The following is an 18,346-nucleotide window of genomic DNA, read 5'->3' on the forward strand; positions in this document are numbered from 1 at the left end:
CAGCCACAGGCCAAACTGTCTTTTATGCGGCCGCGCTCTGCTCTTTGCTCGCGTCCCCGGTTCTCACTGCGTGCCACTGTATTTCCTGCGCCCGCGGGCGATGCAGCCGGTGCTGGGGGGGCTGGGCCCCCCCCGCGGCGCCGCGGGGGCTCAGAGGAGCCGCCCGAGGAGGCGGGGGCCGGGGGGGCCGCCCCAGGCCTGGGGCAGGGCCTCGAAGCCCAGCTCGTCCCAGAGCCTCGGCCGCTGCCAGTGGGCAGCACCGACCCGGCAAAACACCCCCGGGAGCCTGCGGGGAGACGGGAGCGGTCAGGGCCCGGCACCGAGACCCCGCGCCGGGGAGCAGGGCTGGGGCCGACCCTCGGGGACACGCGCGGCCGGGGGGTCGCAGTGGGGTCCCCTGCTCCGTGCCAGGGCAGAGCCCAGGGGGTCCCCGCTCCGCGCCAGGCACCGGGGGTCCCAGCTCCGCACCAGGCACCGGGGGTCCCCGCTCCGCACCAGGCCCCGGGGGTCCCAGCTCCGCACCAGGCCCCGGGGGTCCCCTGCTCTGCACCAGGCACCGGGGGTCCCCACTCTGCACCAGGCACCGGGGGTCCCAGCTCCGCACCAGGCACCGGGGGTCCCCTGCTCTGCACCAGGCACCGGGGGTCCCCGCTCCGCACCAGGCACCGGGGGTCCCCTGCTCTGCACCAGGCACCGGGGGTCCCCGCTCCGCGCCAGCCACCGGGGGTCCCCTGCTCTGCACCAGCCACCGGGGGTCCCCACTCTGCACCAGGCCCCGAGGGTCCCAGCTCTGCACCAGGCACCGGGGGTCCCACTCTGCACCAGGCACCGGGGTCCCCACTCTGCACCAGGCACCGGGGGTCCCAGCTCTGCACCAGGCCCCGAGGGTCCCAGCTCTGCACCAGGCACCGGGGGTCCCACTCTGCACCAGGCACCGGGGTCCCCACTCTGCACCAGGCACCGGGGGTCCCAGCTCTGCACCAGGCCCCGAGGGTCCCAGCTCTGCACCAGGCACCGGGGGTCCCACTCTGCACCAGGCACCGGGGTTCCCACTCTGCACCAGGCACCGGGGGTCCCAGCTCTGCACCAGGCACCGGGGGTCCCCGCTCCGCACCAGGCACCGGGGTCCCAGCTCCGCACCAGGCCCCGGGGGTCCCCGCTCCGCACCAGGCACCGGGCGCAGGGGCCGGCTGGCTCCGGGGCGGCCGGGGGGGCAGCGGGGAGGGGCCGCGCGGGCAGACGGCCAGGCTGCGGGCGGCCCCCGCGTGCAGCCCCGGCGGGGCCGTGCCCAGCTGCACCAGCGAGGGGAAGCGGCGCAGCACGGGCAGCGGCCCCGCCGGCGCCTCGGCCCGGGGGAAGCGCAGGGCTCCCGCACGGCGCCCCTCCGCCCCCCGCCCCCCGCCCCGCTCACCTGCGCCGCCGCGGGGCCGCCGGGGCCCGGCTGCCGCGGGAAGCGCTGCCGCAGAGCGCTGTCCTCCGGCACGGACGCGCGGGGCCCCGGCCCAGGAAGCTGCCCAGCAGCCTGCCGCCGCGGCGGGTGCCCCTGAGCGGGGCGCGGAGCCCGGAGCCCGGAGCCCGGCCCGGGGGACCCCCAGCCCGCGGCCTCCTCCCGCCGCAGCACCCGGCACCGCTGGGCCGCCCCCGAGACCCCCAGCCCCCCCGAGACCCCCAGCCCCCCCGAGACCCCCAGCCCCCTGAGACCTCCAGCCCCCCGAGACCCCCAGTCCCCCGAGACCCCCAGCCCCCCCGAGACCCCCAGCCCCCCGAGACGCCCAGCCCCTCTGAGACCCCCAGCCCCACTGAGACCCCCAGCCCCACCGAGACCCCCAGTCCCCCGAGACCCCCAGCCCCCCCGACACCCCCAGCCCCCCGAGACGCCCAGCCCCACCGAGACCCCCAGCCTCACCGAGACCCCCAGTCCCCCGAGACCCCCAGCCCCCCCGAGACCCCCAGCCCCCCGAGACACCCAGCCCCCCCGAGACCCCCAGCCCCTCTGAGACCCCCAGCCCCACTGAGACCCCCAGCCCCTCTGAGACCCCCAGCCCCACTGAGACCCCCAGTCCCTCTGAGACCCCCAGTCCCTCTGAGACCCCCAACCCCCCGAGACCCCCAACCCCACTGAGACCCCCAGCCCCACTGAGACCCCCAGCCTCACCGAGACCCCCAGCCCCCCGAGACCCCCAGTCCCCCAAGACCCCCAATCCCACCGAGACCCCCAGCCCCCCGAGACCCCCAGCCCCCCGAGACGCCCAGCCCCACTGAGACCCCCAGCCCCACCGAGACCCCCAGTCCCCCCGAGATGCCCAGCCCCCCCAAGACCCCCAGCCCCCGCGGACAGCCTGGCAGCAGGTCCGTCCCCACCACCGCTCCCGTGGCCACCGACGGGGCACGCACCCGGCTGGGATGCGCGGGGGCATCAGGAGGGGCCGGCTGGCCACCGCCCCCCACCGCGCTCAGTGGGGAGCCCCACGGCCGCCACGTCTCACCTGTCCCCGAGCAGGTCGGGGTGGGCCGAGAGCACCTCCGCCGCACGGGGGTCACAGTCCAGACTCTCCCGGCACAGTCGGTAAAGCTCAGCCTGGAAGGGGCAGACCCAGCTCAGACCCAGCTCTGCTGGCCCTGCCCCAAGCCCTGCCCCACCGCTGCCCCCCGGCTCCCGACTCCACGGCCACGGCCCCCCCCCCCCCCCCGAGCACATGGCACCCGCAGCATCCCCCCCGCCTCCTCCGCGAGCAGGGACCCGACCAGGGCCGCAGGCTCCAGCACTGCCCAGCCCGGGGGAAGCTTGTGCTTCGGCTTTCTGGGGGTGCCGACGTCTGGGTCACGCAGCCGTTGTGCAACGCACGCCACGTGCAACACACACCACGTGCAACACACGCCACGTGCAACAGACGCCACGTGCAACACACGCCACGTGCAACACGCGCCACGTGCAACACGCCATGTGCAACGCACGCCATGTGCAACACGCGCCACGTGCAACGCACGCCACATGCAACACGCCACGTGCAACGCACGCCATGTGCAATGCACACCACGTGCAACACGCGCCATGTGCAACGCACACCACGTGCAATGCACACCACGTGCAACACGCGCCATGTGCAACACACGCCACGTGCAATGCACACCACGTGCAACACGCGCCATGTGCAACGCACGCCATGTGCAACACACGCCACGTGCAACGCACGCCACATGCAACACGCCACGTGCAACGCACGCCATGTGCAATGCACACCACGTGCAACACGCGCCATGTGCAACGCACGCCGTGCTGTCGTGCTGGGGCTCACTGCCGCGGCGCAGCAACGCTCTGAGCCAGGAATTCCCATTCCGGCCAGGCTTCCCAGGAAGCCGCGCTGGGCTCCGGGCCGGAGCATGCTCAGAGCAGCCCGGGCCGCAGGGACCCGGGTCCCGCAGCGCGGCGTCTGCCCAGAGCAGGCGCAGAGCAGCCCCGCGAGGCGCCCGCCGCGGCTGGACGCGGTGACAGCAGCGAGGACGGCCGGGTGCGAGCGGCGCTGGGAGCAGCGGCTGCCCGGAGCACCGAGCGCGGGCAGGGCGGCCGCCGCTCAGCTCTGCGCTCACAGCCGGCCCAGCTGCCGAGCTGAAGTTTTTCTCAGCGTTTCGCTGGAGATCGACTTTCAGCTCGTTAAGGTTTGGCTGGAAAAGCTGCAATCTGACAACGAGCAGCTGAGAACAAGCTCTCCCAAAGGGAACCGCTGGCAGCGGCAGGCTGATGTTACGAGCCCTGCTCTCGCCTGCCTGCAGCCCTGCCGGGCCGTGCGCGGGCGCTGCAGCTCTGCACCGCGGGTGCTGCGTGGCAGCCGGTGCTGTGCTGTGACCCGCCGCGCCAGCGCTGCCCCTAGACCCGCCCCGGGCGCGGGCCCCCCCGGTCCCCGGGCTGCAGCGGGCGCAGCGGGTACAGCCGGCCGGCCGGGAAGGGAAGCGGTCGCGGTGGTTCCCCACGGGCAGCAGCGCCCGCAAGCGAGGAGGGCGCGGAGGAACGGGCCCCGGGGTCCCCGTGCTGCAGCCCCCCGGGGGGGTGGCGACGGCACCGCGGCAGCGCTGGGAGCCCCCCGCCCACGGGACGCGGCCGCTCTCACCTGCAGCTCCCCGCAGAGGCCCCCGCGATGGGCCCAGGGCTCGGCGTCCCCCCCCGGGGACGGAGGGGCGGCGATGCTCCGGCACCCTGCGGGCAGCGGGAGACGGGCGCGGGCGAGGTGGGCGGCGGGCCGGGACCACCAGCCGCCCCGGGAGGCAGCGCCGGGTCCCGGCCGGGCGCAGCCGGGGGTCCCGCAGTCAGGAGCTCGCGGGCCGCGGCGGTGCTCACAGCCGAAGCAGCTCCCGCGGGCGCTGGCGGGGCGAGGGTCGCGGCACAGCCGGTCGCCTGCAAGCAGGGGAGGCCGTGAGCCCGGGCGCCGCGGGGCCGGGGGGGCCGTGTGCCCAGCCACCGGACGAAGGCGGCGGCGGCGGCAGCACGTTGCGGAGGTCCCAGAGGTAGGGGTGGAGGTCGCAGAGCAGCGAGCGCCCGGTGCGGCCCACGAAGCGGCTGTGCAGGCGGCACGTCTCGGCGCAGGGCTGCTGGAAGGTTTGGGCACGGCCGCGCCTCTGCTCGCCCTGCCGCGGGCACCGGCCACGGTGAGCAGGGACCGGCCCACAGGCGCATCCGCACTGCGCTGCCCCGTCCACACCGCCCTGTCCACACGTCCCCACCCACGTCACCCCATCTGCACTGCCCCGTCCACACCGCCCTGTGCATGCCACCCCACTCACACTGCCCCATCCATGCCACCTCCTCTGCACCACCACATCTGCACTGCCCCGTCCACACCGCCCTGTCCATGCCACCCCACTCACACTGCCCCATCCATGCCACCTCCTCTGCACCACCACATCTGCACCACCCCATCCACGCCGCCCTGTCCACGCTGCCCCATTCACACTGCCCCATCCATGCCACCTCCTCTGCACTGCCCCGTCCACACCGCCCTGTGCATGCCACCCCACTCACACTGCCCCATCCATGCCACCTCCTCTGCACCACCCCATCCACGCCGCCCTGTCCACGCTGCCCCATTCACACTGCCCCATCCACCCCCCCCCGTCCATGCCATCCCTGGTGCCACGGTGCCTCACCAGGCGCCTCGGGCGCTGCGGCTGGGCTGCCCGTGCCGGGGTGGGTGGCCTGGAGCCACTGGAAGTGCCGGAGGAGACGCGGCGCCTGGGGGCCGCGCTGTAGGGGAGGGGAAGAGCTCCCCCAGCATCCGGGCCTCGGCCAGCGGCAGCGGGGCCGCGGGGCTGGGCTGGGTCACAGCCCCGCCGTGGACTGGCGCCGTGGGGCCAGGGCTGGTCCCAGCCCCATCGCTGAGTGGTGCCGTGGGGCCAGAGATGATCCTGACCCCACTCAGAAGCAGTGCCGTGGGGCCTGGGCTGGTCCCAGCCCCATTGCTAAGCGGTGCCGTGGGGCTGGGGCTGGTCCCAGCCCCATCGCGGAGCGGTGCCGTGGGGCCTGGGCTGGTCCCAGCCCCATCGCGGAGCGGTGCCGTGCAGCTGCAGACGGTCTCCGGGGCTCCTGGGGCCTTGCCGTCCTCCGCTGCGTGGGGCAGAGCAGGGGAGGGCTCATGGCTGGTGCGCGCGTCCCGGTGCAAAAACCAGGCTTGTGCCTTGCCTGACGCCTCTTCCAGAGCCACGTCGGGGCCGGCTCCCTCCTGTCCCGCCGAGCCCGTGGCTGCGGGGCAGCAGTGCGGGAGGGCAGGGAGCCGACTTCGCTGCCCCTGCTTGCAGCAACCCCCATCGCGTCACCTGCCTCCAGGCCGCCAAGCGCCATCCCGCCGCGCCCAGCCGAGCGCACGCCGCTGCGCCGGTGCTTCTGCCGGGAGCCTCCCGGCTCAGGGCCCCCGGCGCCCGTGCCGCAGCCCCAGGAGCCCCTCCACGCCGGCAGAGCAGGGCCCGTCCCGCCCCCGCGGAGCCCCTCCGGCACCCCGGGGGACAGAGGCCGCACGGCGCGAGCCCACCGCCCACCCGGCTCCAGGCGCTGCCGGTTCATCTCGGCCGCCCAGGCCCGCGCCAAGGCCTCCTGGGCGTCGCAGCTGCCCTGCTCCGGGCCCGGGAGCTCCCTTGGGGCTGCAGGCGATGCGGCCTGTGCAGCTGCTGCAGCCCGGTCCTGTCCGAGCCCTGAGACCCCCAGGGCTACTGCAGCGTGCGGGGGGAGCGGGGGGACCCGGGGGGAGCGGGGGGACCCGGAGGGAGCAGGGGGACCCAGGGGAAGCGGGGGGACCTGGGGGGAGCGGGGGGACCCAGGGGAAGCGGGGGGACCCGGGGGGAGCGGGGGGACCCAGGGGAAGCGGGGGGACCTGGGGGGAGCGGGGGGACCCAGGGGAAGCAGGGGGACCTGGGGGAATCAGGGGGACCCGGGGGGAGCGGGGGGACCCGGGGGGAGCGGGGGGACCCAGGGGAATCAGGGGGACCTGGGGGAGCAGGGGGACCTGGGGACCCGGTGGGGACCGCGCGGCCGCGGGAGGCACCTGTGGGGCAGGGGAGGAAGACGGCGGGCCGGCCCAGCTCGCGGCACAGCTCGTTGGCCAGGGAGGCCTGGGCCCGCGCCGGGGAGGGGAGGGGGTCCCCGTCGGCCCGGCACAGGCGGGGGGCCACGTCGTCCAAGAGCAGCGCCAAGCAGCGGCGCCCGGCCGCGGCCGCCTGCGGGCACAGGGCTGGTGGGAGCCGGGAGCCGAGCGGGGCCGCGGCGGCCTGGCGCAGACCCTCGCCCCTCGTCGTGCAGCAGCTCGGGGCCGCGAGCCCTGGGGATCGGCCCACGGTACCTGCCTGAGCTTCCGCCGCAGCAGCGGCCGATCCCCACCGCTGGAAAACACCATGTCCCGGCCCGCGGAGACGGCGAAAACGAACTCCACGCCGCGCTCCCGGGCCGCCGCGACGGGGGACCGCAGCTGGGCTGGGGCAGAGCGGAGCGGCTGCCGTGAGCGCGGGAGGAAACCGGGAGCACGGAGAGGCGGGAGAGCGTCCGGGCCGGGACAGACGGGACCCGGGTCACCGAGGCCCCGCAAGGGCCCGGGAGCCCTGCCAGGGCCTGAGCCCAGCCTGGTGCTAGACCCCTGCGGGTCTGGTGCTGGGGGCTCCTGACACTGGGCAGGGGCTGGGGGCTCCCAGCAATAAGCAGGGTCTGGGGGGTCCCTGCAATGGGCAGGGTCTGGGGGCTCCTTGCAGCGGGCAGGGGCTGGGGGCTCCCAGCAATAAGCAGGGTCTGGGGGTCCCTGCAATGGACAGGGTCTGGGGGCTCCTTGCAGCGGGCAGGGGCTGGGGGCTCCCAGCAATAAGCAGGGTCTGGGGGTCCCTGCAATGGACAGGGTCTGGGGGCTCCTTGCAGCGGGCAGGGGCTGGGGGCTCCCAGCAATAAGCAGGGTCTGGGGGTCCCTGCAATGGACAGGGTCTGGGGGCTCCTTGCAGCGGGCAGGGGCTGGGGGCTCCCAGCAATAAGCAGGGTCTGGGGGTCCCTGCAATGGGCAGGGTCTGGGGGTCCCTGCAGCGGGCAGGGCCCTGCAGGAAGAGCGGTGCCAGTCGGGCCGAGCACGGCGGAGGTGCGGGCCGTGCATCGCCCCCGGAGCAGGGACACCGGCAGCCCCCGCCCTGGGGCCCAGGGAGCCGCTACCTGCCTCCCGCTCGGTGCAGGGCTCCCGCCAGAGCAGCCGGTGCTTCGGCTCGTCCTTGGGCGCGTGCACGTAGCAGCCGAGCCCCCGGCGCCCCAGCCTGCGCGGCGAGGACGGGGTCACGCCGGCACCCGAGGGCCCTTCGCAGGGAGGTGCTGCCGGCCCGCGGCACCCGGAGCTCCCCAGCGCCCTGGGCCCTCTCGTCCCCCCGCGCCGCACCGTCCCCGGGCCTCCCGCTCCTGCTCACGCCGGGCGCCCGGACGGCAGAGTCACGGCTGCTCCCTGCGCACGCGGCTCTGCCCTGCGCACGGTCGAAGCAAAGGCACGAATCCCGCCCGCGCTGAGCCCCACGGCTCGTGTGCAGGCAGCAGTGCCGCACACCCGGCTGCGACGGGCCCCCGCACGGGCAGGACGCTGCCCCGGGAGATGCCCCCCCGCCGCAGAGCCGCCCGCTGCAGCGCTCCGCGCGGTTCCTGGGGCCTCCTGGGGCTCTTTCGGACCCCTGCGCGTCCCCATGTCCCCTGCCCGTGACAGCGCCGGCGCCTGACGTGCTGCTGCGGCCCCACGGCTGCTCCCCCCCCCCGGGTCCCCACTGCGACCAGCACCAGCCCCACGGCTGCTCCCCCCCCCGGGTCCCCACTGCGACCAGCACCAGCCCCACGGCTGCTCCCCCCCCCGGGTCCCCACTGCGACCAGCACCAGCCCCACGGCTGCTCCCCCCCCCCCCCGGGTCCCCACTGCGACCAGCACCAGCCCCACAGCTGCTCCCCCCCCCCCCGGGTCCCCACTGCGACCAGCACCAGCCCCACGGCTGCTCCCCCCCCCCCCGGGTCCCCACTGCGACCAGCACCAGCCCCACGGCTGCTCCCCCCCCCCCGGGTCCCCACTGCGACCAGCACCAGCCCCACGGCTGCTCCCCCCCCCCCGGGTCCCCACTGCGACCAGCACCAGCCCCACGGCTGCTCCCCCCCCCGGGTCCCCACTGCGACCAGCACCAGCCCCACGGCTGCTCCCCCCCCCGGGTCCCCACTGCGACCAGCACCAGCCCCACGGCTGCTCCCCCCCCCCCGGGTCCCCACTGCGACCAGCACCAGCCCCACGGCTGCTCCCCCCCCCGGGTCCCCACTGCGACCAGCACCAGCCCCACGGCTGCTCCCCCCCCCGGGTCCCCACTGCGACCAGCACCAGCCCCACGGCTGCTCCCCCCCCCGGGTCCCCACTGCGACCAGCACCAGCCCCACGGCTGCTCCCCCCCCCCGGGTCCCCACTGCGACCAGCACCAGCCCCACGGCTGCTCCCCCCCCCCCGGGTCCCCGCTGCGACCAGCACCAGCCCCACGGCTGCTCCCCCCCCCGGGTCCCCACTGCGACCAGCACCAGCCCCACGGCTGCTCCCCCCCCCCCGGGTCCCCACTGCGACCAGCACCAGCCCCACGGCTGCTCCCCCCCCCCCGGGTCCCCGCTGCGACCAGCACCAGCCCCACGGCTGCTCCCCCCCCCGGGTCCCCACTGCGACCAGCACCAGCCCCACGGCTGCTCCCCCCCCCCGGGTCCCCACTGCGACCAGCACCAGCCCCACGGCTGCTCCCCCCCGGGGGGGCCCACGCGGTGGTGTGGGAGCGAGGGGACCAGTCCCGCGCGGCCAAGCCCCAGCGCAGCCGGCCGGGTGGCAGGGGCGCCGGTGCAGCAGGGCTCGGGGCGCCGCCAGGACGTCGCTCCCCGGCAGGGCTGTGCCCGCTCCGGAGCCTCCCCTGCAGCGCTGCCGAGCCGGGATGCGCCGGTGCAGCAGGGCTCGGGGCGTCTGCTGGCCTCTGCGCCGGCTGGCAGCGCTGCGGCGGGGCGGCCGTGGGGCGGGAAGGTGCCGGTGACGGAGCGGGGGGGCCGGGGGGGCCGGGGGGGGTCAAGGGGCTGCGGAGCCCCGTCTGCTCCTCTTCGAGGGGAACCGCGAGCGCTCGGGAGGGGAGCGGTGCCGCGACCCTGCGGTCGGACACGGAGGGAGCAGGGACGATTCGCAGGGACGAGCCGGGACACGAGGGAAAGCGCTCCCGATGCTCCTCTGCCGCCGCAGCTGCAGGGAAGCAGGTCCAGCAGATCAGGGCCTGGCTGTTTCAGGAGGTCAGACTGCGCTGTCATGAGGGCCCTTTCTGGCCTTAAAAAGCATGAGTTCCGTCCAAAATCTCCTCGGCTCTCCACGACTCACTGCAAATTAACAGGACAGGGCAGACGCCTCCCTCGGCAGCTCTTCTGGCTCGCCGGTACGAACGCCATCTGATTTATTCATTTATTTGTATTTGTCCTCCTTCGTGGAAGATGGTTTACATTTTCCCAGGATGAACAGACGGGGAAGCACTTCACTCACCGCGTGACATAAGTGTCTCGTTTCAAAGAAAAGCGCTGATGAACATACCGTGCTCTCAGGACCGTGATTCACGGCCTCCCCACCCCGCGCCAGCACCCGGCCGCGCCGTCACCGGACCTCCTCCTTCCCGAGACACTTTAAAACATCCAGCCTTGCTTTCCCTCCCCGTCTCAGCTGCACGTTTTCCCCAGCGTTTCTAACCTATTTTTCTGTATCTGAATCTCTTGCCCCCACCATAGCTCTTACCGGCACTTGTGACCACCCACACTGTCACCAGGGCACCGAGACGCTGCCCACGCTGCCACCGGCACGTCGCCCACGCCGTCACCACCGCGCTGCCCACGCCGTCACCCACACACTGCCCACACCATGACCACCGCACTGCCCACGCCGTCACCACCGCGCTGCCCACGCCGTCACCACCGCACTGCCCACACCATGACCACCGCACTGCCCACGCCGTCACCCACACACTGCCCACGCCGTCACCACCGCGCTGCCCATGCCGTCACCACCGCACTGCCCACACCGTCACCCACACACTGCCCACGCCATGACCACCACACTGCCCGCACCATGACCACCGCACTGCCCACACCATGACCACCGCACTGCCCACGCCGTCACCCGTGCACTGCCCACACCGTCACCACCGCACTGCCCACGCCATGACCACCACACTGCCCGCACCATGACCACCGCACTGCCCACACCATGACCACCGCACTGCCCACGCCGTCACCCGCGCACTGCCCACACCATGACCACTGCACTGCCCACACCATGACCACCGCACTGCCCACGCCGTCACCACTGCGCTGCCCACGCCGTCACCACCGCACTGCCCACACCGTCACCACCGCGCTGCCCACGCCATCACCACCGCGCTGCCCACGCCGTCACCCGCGCACTGCCCACGCCGTCACCACCGCGCTGCCCACGCCGTCACCCACACACTGCCCACGCCGTCACCACCGCACTGCCCACACCGTCACCCGCGCACTGCCCATGCTGTCACCCGCACACTGCCCACGCCGTCACCACCGCACTGCCCACACCATCACCACCGCGCTGCCCGCACGTCACCACCGCGCTGCCTGCACTGCCGTCGGCACGCGTCCGGGCGGTGAGGGCCGCGCTGCCCACGCTGGGCGCTCCGGCAGGTCGAGGCGGTGCAGCTCATCGCACCGATGGCCGGTTGGTTGGGCACCGGCCCCCAGGAGACCGCTGTCCCTCTGCGGCAGAGACCAGCTCCACCCTAACGTGAGCCCCATAAGCAGCCAGCGATGGGTCCTGCCCACGTCACGTCCGCTGCGGGGACGCGCGGGGACGCGCAGGGCCGGCGCCCCATGGCGCAGGGGTGCTGGGCTGTGACGAACGCAGCTGCTGAGGGACCTCGGCGCTTGCTCGGCCTGAAAGGCCACCCGCGCCCGCGAGGGAGCCGTGTGAACGTGCCGCACAGCTCGGCCTCGCAGCCGGCACGGGCCGCGGCGTTCGGCGGCACCACTGCCCGGGGCCGCGCAGCCGGCACGGCTCGCGGGGGGCGGAGGGGCAGCTCCCCCCGCCAGGGCAGCGTCCTGGGGACCGGCTTCCAGCACCTCCCTTCCCACGTGGATCGGACTTCTCGTTTGCAGCCCCGGGCCCTCCTCCTGCTCCCTGAGGCCCCTTCTGCGCACGGGCGGCTGCAGCCTGCGCCAGCCGTGCCGTGGTCCGGGCAGGGGAGCTTTCCTGGTGCCTCCGCAGGCGGCATTTCCAGGGCCCCGTAGCCCCCGCCGCCCTCTCCAGGCCTTCCCCGCTGCCGTTGCTCCTGCCACAGACCAGGCAGCCGGAGCTGATCCGTCCCCCCCAGCCCCCGCGAGTTTGCACCGTGCCGTCGTGCAGCCCCAGCCCCCTCTCCCGGGGCTCCCTCCCCTCGGGTGCCCGGCCCAGCACATCTGGCTGCAGCTGGGCTACGGCAGCATCCCAGCACGGCCCGTCCTGCCCGGCCACCCGCCCCGTCCCGGGCACGGGAGGGCCTTCCCGGCGGCCCGGGGCTGCAGGAGCGCTGCGGGAGGAGGGCCGAGCTCCGGAGCCCTGCGAGCAGCACCCGAGGGCAGGGTCAGCTCCGGGAGGAGCCTGGGCCGCCCTTGGCCACCATCTCCCCGCGTCCGGACGCTCGGCCTGCCCGGGGGTGCCAGGGCCCGGAGCTCCCGCCGGCACACGGCAGAGGGGCTGGTGCACACGCCTGCCGTGCGGCTCGTCAGCCCGTCGGGGGCTCGTGCCTCGGGGAGCAAAACGCGGGGTACTTGCTGTTGAAAGAGAAGTTTCCTCTGCTCCATAGACCACGGTCTCCCCTAGAAACCTGCAGAAGGACAGGAAAAACGAGCCAACATGCAGTTGTCAGTAACTCCTTAAAACAGTGTGTCTCCGACCTGTCCCCAAGCTGCTGCTCCTCACCCAGAGGTGCCCCAGCCGTTCACCTCCAGATACTCCAAACGTCTGTCACCCCACCACGATCTCGCTGGGCCACGGCATCGCAGCAGCTGGGTGTAGGACGTCCGTACTGCCACCCTTCCCGGAAAGAGGCAGCGGGAAGAAACTGCACGAGGTGGCCCGCGGCCTGGGAGGGGGAGCTTGCACAGCAGGGTCCGGGGGCGCAGGAGGCTGCTGAGGGCTGGCTGGGTCCAACCCGCCCAGCGCGGTCTTGGGCGCACCAAAGCAGGGAGCTGCGGCTCCACCACTCTCCTGCCTTCACTGCAGAGACCGGCTCTGCGGTTCTGGGTCACCTGTGCATCCCTCAGCGCCTGTGTGGCCTCAGGCTGCGTCAAGCAGCGACCGCTCCTGCAGGGGTTGTGAGAGCTGCTCTTGTCCTCAGCCGCTGCAGAGACTCAAACCGCGCCAAGGCTGCGCTGACCCAGCTCCCTCTGCCCGTGCCTGAACCGTGCAGGGCAAGTCTTTCAGGCAGCATCCCTGCCCCACGGCAGCCCCAGGTAAGCAGTGTGAAACCCCTGCCCCACGGCAGCCGCAGGTCAGGAGTGTGCAACCCCTGCCCCACGGCAGCCTCAGGTAAGGAGTGTGCAACCCCTGCCCCACGGCAGGCTCAGGTAAGGAGTGTGCAACCCCTGCCCCACGGCAGGCTCAGGTAAGCAGTGTGCAACCCCTGCCCCACGGCAGCCCCAGGTAAGCAGTGTGCAACCCCTGCCCCACGGCAGCCTCAGGTAAGCAGTGTGCAACCCCTGCCCCACGGCAGCCCCAGGTAAGGAGTGTGCAACCCCTGCCCCACGGCAGCCTCAGGTAAGCAGTGTGCAGTCCCTGCCCCACGGCAGCCCCAGGTAAGCAGTGTGCAGTCCCTGCCCCACGGCAGCCTCAGGTAAGCAGTGTGCAACCCCTGCCCCACGGCAGCCCCAGGTAAGCAGTGTGCAACCCCTGCCCCACGGCAGCCACAGGTAAGCAGTGTGCAACCCCTGCCCCACGGCAGCCCCAGGTAAGCAGTGTGCAACCCCTGCCCCACGGCAGCCCCAGGTAAGGAGTGTGCAACCCCTGCCCCACGGCAGCCTCAGGTAAGCAGTGTGCAGTCCCTGCCCCACGGCAGCCCCAGGTAAGCAGTGTGCAGTCCCTGCCCCACGGCAGCCCCAGGTAAGCAGTGTGCAGTCCCTGCCCCACGGCAGCCTCAGGTAAGCAGTGTGCAGTCCCTGCCCCACGGCAGCCCCAGGTAAGCAGTGTGCAACCCCTGCCCCACGGCAGCCTCAGGTGAGGAGTGTGCAATCCCTGCCCCACGGCAGGCTCAGGTAAGCAGTGTGCAACCCCTGCCCCACGGCAGCCCCAGGTAAGCAGTGTGCAACCCCTGCCCCACGGCAGCCCCAGGTAAGCAGTGTGCAACCCCTGCCCCACGGCAGCCCCAGGTAAGCAGTGTGCAAACACCCGGCAGGGGTTTCCCCGAACGCTGGGACAGCGACCGCTGCCCAGCACCTCGCAGGGGCCTCGTCTGCCCCCCGGACAGCCCCGAAGGCTGGTCCCTGCGCCGTGCAGGGGAGCGGCCTTGGCGTCTCTGCTGGCGGGGACGTTCACTAACGAGCACCGGGGCAAGCCAGGAGGACGTTGTCCTTCCCGAAGGTTCAGGTCAGCAAAACTGAGCGCAGGAAATGCAGAGCAGGAGTCGGCAAATGCCCTCGCGTTTCTGAGCATTGCTGCCGCTGCTGCTTGCAGGCCCGGAAGGCGGTCGGGGACCAGCGTCCGACCCAGGCTCTGGCTGCGGTGCCGGGCAGCCCATCACCCGCCCCGGGCACCCTCCTGCCACCAGAGCAGCGGGGAGCGGAGCGGTGGCGGAAACGGCACGTCCCGGCTGCCCCGGCCCTCCCCCAGCACCTGCGCCCTGCTGTGCCCCAGGCGCGTCTCAGCCCTGCACCCGGGCTGCAGCAGCTGCTGGAGACGCCGGGTCACCTGAGGGCAACGGGGGAACGGGCAGGGGAAGGCGCCCGGGGAGCTGCGGAGTTGACTCCTTACAGAGGAGTCGAGGAGACGCTGCCAGTGTTGGAGCACGGCCCTGGGGTTCAGCGAGGTCCGGCCTCCGGCCTCCCAGCCAAGTCACCGCAAGGTCTGGCAGCTGCGAGGAGCCTCGCGGAAAACACTGGGTCCTGCCCAGCGGGGGCAGCCAGCCGGGGGGGCAGCTCCCCAGTTCCGGGGGGGCAGCTCCCCAGTTCCGGGGGGGCAGCCAGCCGGGGGGGCAGCCAGCCGGGGGGGCAGCTCCCCAGTTCCGGGGGGGGCAGCTCCCCAGTCCCGGGGGGGCAGCCAGCCGGGGGGGCAGCTCCCCAGTTCCGGGGGGGCAGCCAGCCGGGGGGGCAGCCAGCCGGGGGGGCAGCTCCCCAGTTCCGGGGGGGCAGCCAGCCGGGGGGGCAGCCAGCCGGGGGGGCAGCTCCCCAGTCCCGGGGGGGCTCTGCGTCACAGGCAGCTGCCAGGTCAGGCAATGCGCGTTAGCAGACGAGCGCAGCGGGCGCGGACTCCAGTAAAGGCATGCGTTGGCTGGGCTGGGCTGGGCCCGGATCGCAACGACCCTGCTAGCCTGGCAGAAAGGCCCAGCTCTCAGCGCCGGGCACAAAGCCAGCACTGCCCAGGAAGCGGCTTCCCACAGAGCACCGGCGTGCACCCAGCTGCCCTGCCTGGGAGGGGACCCCCGCGCCCGGGGCCCCGCGGCAGGAGCCCCCCCCCAGCCCCCGGCGCTCACCTGGGGCCGCGCGGCTGCGGCCGGCTGTGCTACAGCACCCGGCGGGTGTTTGCTGCAGGCGGGTCTCTCGCCCGCTCGGACATCCCCCAGCGCCCTCCGCCCGCTTGGAAACGGCGCCCGCCGCAGCTCGGCCGTGCGCGTCCCGCCAGGCCCCAGGCTGCCGGGGCCGGGATGCCTTTCCCGGGATCGGGATGCCTTTCCCGGGATCAGGGATGCCTTTCCCGGTGTCGGGGATGCCTTTCCCGGGATTGGGATGCCTTTCCCGGGATCAGGGATGCCTTTCCCGGTGTCAGGGATGCCTTTCCCTCCTCGCTCCCCAGAAACCTCCTCCTCCCGCCCGGAGCGGCTCTGCCGGCAGCAGCTCTGCATCCTCCCCTTTCCCAGGTCAGCTTTCCCGTGTCGATGATCCCTGTGTGACTCAGATTTCTTTTTGCGATCACCTTCCACATTCCCCCACTTTCTGCTTGGTTCGTATCTACGTGTGTAGCACGGTGCCGCCGGGAAAGGTGCTTCGCCCCAGGGTGCCAGGCCTGGCCCCGCTCCAGAGGAGCTGCGTGTGCTGCCGGCACCGGGGCCGAGCCGCCCCGCGCGGCTCCGCGAGAGCAGCATCTTCCCGGCCAGCAGCAGGCACAGCCCCGGGCCGGTCCCGCATCCCGGCAGGGCCAGGGCACCGTGCAGAGCCCCGGGCCGGTCCCGCATCCCGGCAGGGCCAGGGCACCGTGCAGAGCCCCGGGGCCGGTCCCGCATCCCGGGCAGGGCCAGGGCACCGTGCAGAGCCCCGGGCCGGTCCCGCATCCCGGCAGGGCCAGGGCACCGTGCAGAGCCCCGGGGCCGGTCCCGCATCCCGGCAGGGCCAGGGCACCGTGCAGAGCCCCGGGGCCGGTCCCACGTCCCGGGCAGGGCCAGGGCACCGTGCAGAGCCCCGGGGCTGGTCCCGCATCCCGGCAGGGCCAGGGCACCGTGCAGAGCCCCGGGGCCGGTCCCGCATCCCGGCAGGGCCAGGGCACCGTGCAGAGCCCCGGGGCCGGTCCCGCATCCCGGCAGGGCCAGGGCACCGTGCAGAGCCCCGGGGCCGGTCCCACGTCCCGGGCAGGGCCAGGGCACCGTGCAGAGCCCCGGGGCTGGTCCCGCATCCCGGCAGGGCCAGGGCACCGTGCAGAGCCCCGGGGCCGGTCCCGCATCCCGGCAGGGCCAGGGCACCGTGCAGAGCCCCGGGGCCGGTCCCGCACCCCGGGCAGGGCCAGGGCACCGTGCAGAGCCCCGGGGCCGGTCCCACGTCCCGGCAGGGCCAGGGCACCGTGCAGAGCCCCGGGGCTGGTCCCACATCCCGGGCAGGGCCAGGGCACCGGGCAGGGCCCCGGGGCCGGTCCCACGTCCCGGGCAGGGCCAGGGCACCGTGCAGGGCCCGGAGCGCCGCCTCCCCGACACCCGAGGCCCCGGGCGCTGCGCCCGCCCGGCCCGGCGCCCTCTGGACGGACGGGGACGGCCCCTGCGGCGCCCGGGCGGGGGGACCGGCCCCGGCCCCGGCCCCGGCGGCACCTGCCTTCCACCACGGCGCGGAGGAAGCGCGGCCGCCCCTCCATGCCCGCGGGCCGGAGCCGCGGAGCCGGGCGCTGGGGCCGGCGGAGGGAGGGAGGGGCAGCAGGGTGCCCGGGGGGGCCGGGGAGGGCACGGAGGGTGCCCGGGGGGGCCGGGGAGGGCACGGGGGGACGGAGGGATGCACGGGGGGATGCACGGGGGGAGACAGGGGGCTGGATGGAAGGATGCACGGAAGGGCGGGGGGATGCGCGGAGGCAGGGGGCGGCCCCGGCGGGCGGGGCGGGAGCTCGGGTACCGGGCCCGCCGGCCGCGCCGCTCCCCCGGGTGCGCACCGGGAGCGGGGTCCTCCCGGGCCGGCGGGCGGTCCGGGCCCCCCCGGCAGCGCCTCCTCCGCACCCAGCAGCCCCCGGCGCTGGAGCGGCTCCCGGGTGGCCGCGGTGCCCCGGGTCCCCCGCCCCGCCGCTGCACCGCCCCTCGCAGCCGGTGCTCCCCGCCGGGGAGCGGCCGGGGACGGGGACGGGGACGGGGGCAGGGACGGGGCGCAGGGGGACCCGGGGCCCCGCCGGGCGCTGCCCGCCCGCAGCTCCCCGGCTGCGAGCACAGGCGTGCGCTAGCAGGCACCTGCGTGTGCGTGTGCGTGTGTGTGCCTGTGCACCGCTGCGGCGTGTGCCAGCCCGTGTGTGTGTGTGTGTGCGTGTGTGTGTGTGTGTGCGTGTGCACGCGTGTGTGCGTGCGTGCGTGTGTGTGTGTGCACGCGTGTGTGTGTGTGTGTGTGTGCACGCGTGTGTGTGCGTGTGCACGCGTGTGTGTGCCAGCCCGTGTGTGCACGTGTGTGTGCACGTGTGTGTGCGTGTGCGTGTGTGCACGCGTGTGCGCACTCTGCACCGCGCAGGCACCGGGCACAGGCGGAGCAGCCGCACGTGTGCCGGAGGCTGCGGGCGCCGGCAGCCGCTGCCCTCGGGTGCGCTGCCCGGGGCGGGACGCAGCAGCAGAGGGGCGGTGCCGGGGCGCGGGCGGTGCCGCTGCCTGGGACACGTCACTGGGCCGCACGCAGCTCGGTGCCGCGCGGGGCCGGGGGTGCGCGGGGGCCACGGCCCGACCCCCACCTGCACGGCACCGCTGCGCGGCAGGTGCGCGCGCACACACACGCATACACACGTACACACATGCACACACACGCACACATGCACACGTACACACACACACGCACATGCACACACACATGCACACACACGCACACACACATGCACACACACGCACACATGCACACACACACGCGCGCGCACGCACATGCACACACACACACACACGTACACACACACACGCACATGCACACACACATGCACACACATGCACACACACGCACACACACATGCACACACACGCACACACACGCACACACACACACGCACACACACGCACACGCTACAGCACACAGCATGTGGTGTGCACCTATTGCGGCTGCTGGGCACGTACACACACACACACACACACAGCCAGTACGCACACGTGCACAAACGTGTGTACACACAGACATGCACATGCACACGCACACTGCCAGTACACACACACACGTGCACACCCA

General features: G+C 73.9%; 1 pseudogene; it reads right to left on the minus strand.

Annotated features, from left to right (window-relative positions):
- Window positions 1–150: 150 nt before the first annotated feature.
- On the minus strand, window positions 151–16,805 carry LOC135326069 (protein O-GlcNAcase-like; annotated as a pseudogene).
- Between the last annotated feature and the right edge of the window lie 1,541 nt (window positions 16,806–18,346).

Source organism: Dromaius novaehollandiae, unplaced genomic scaffold, assembly GCF_036370855.1.
Source record: "Dromaius novaehollandiae isolate bDroNov1 unplaced genomic scaffold, bDroNov1.hap1 HAP1_SCAFFOLD_70, whole genome shotgun sequence".
In the NCBI taxonomy this organism is placed as follows: Eukaryota; Metazoa; Chordata; class Aves; order Casuariiformes; family Dromaiidae; genus Dromaius; species Dromaius novaehollandiae.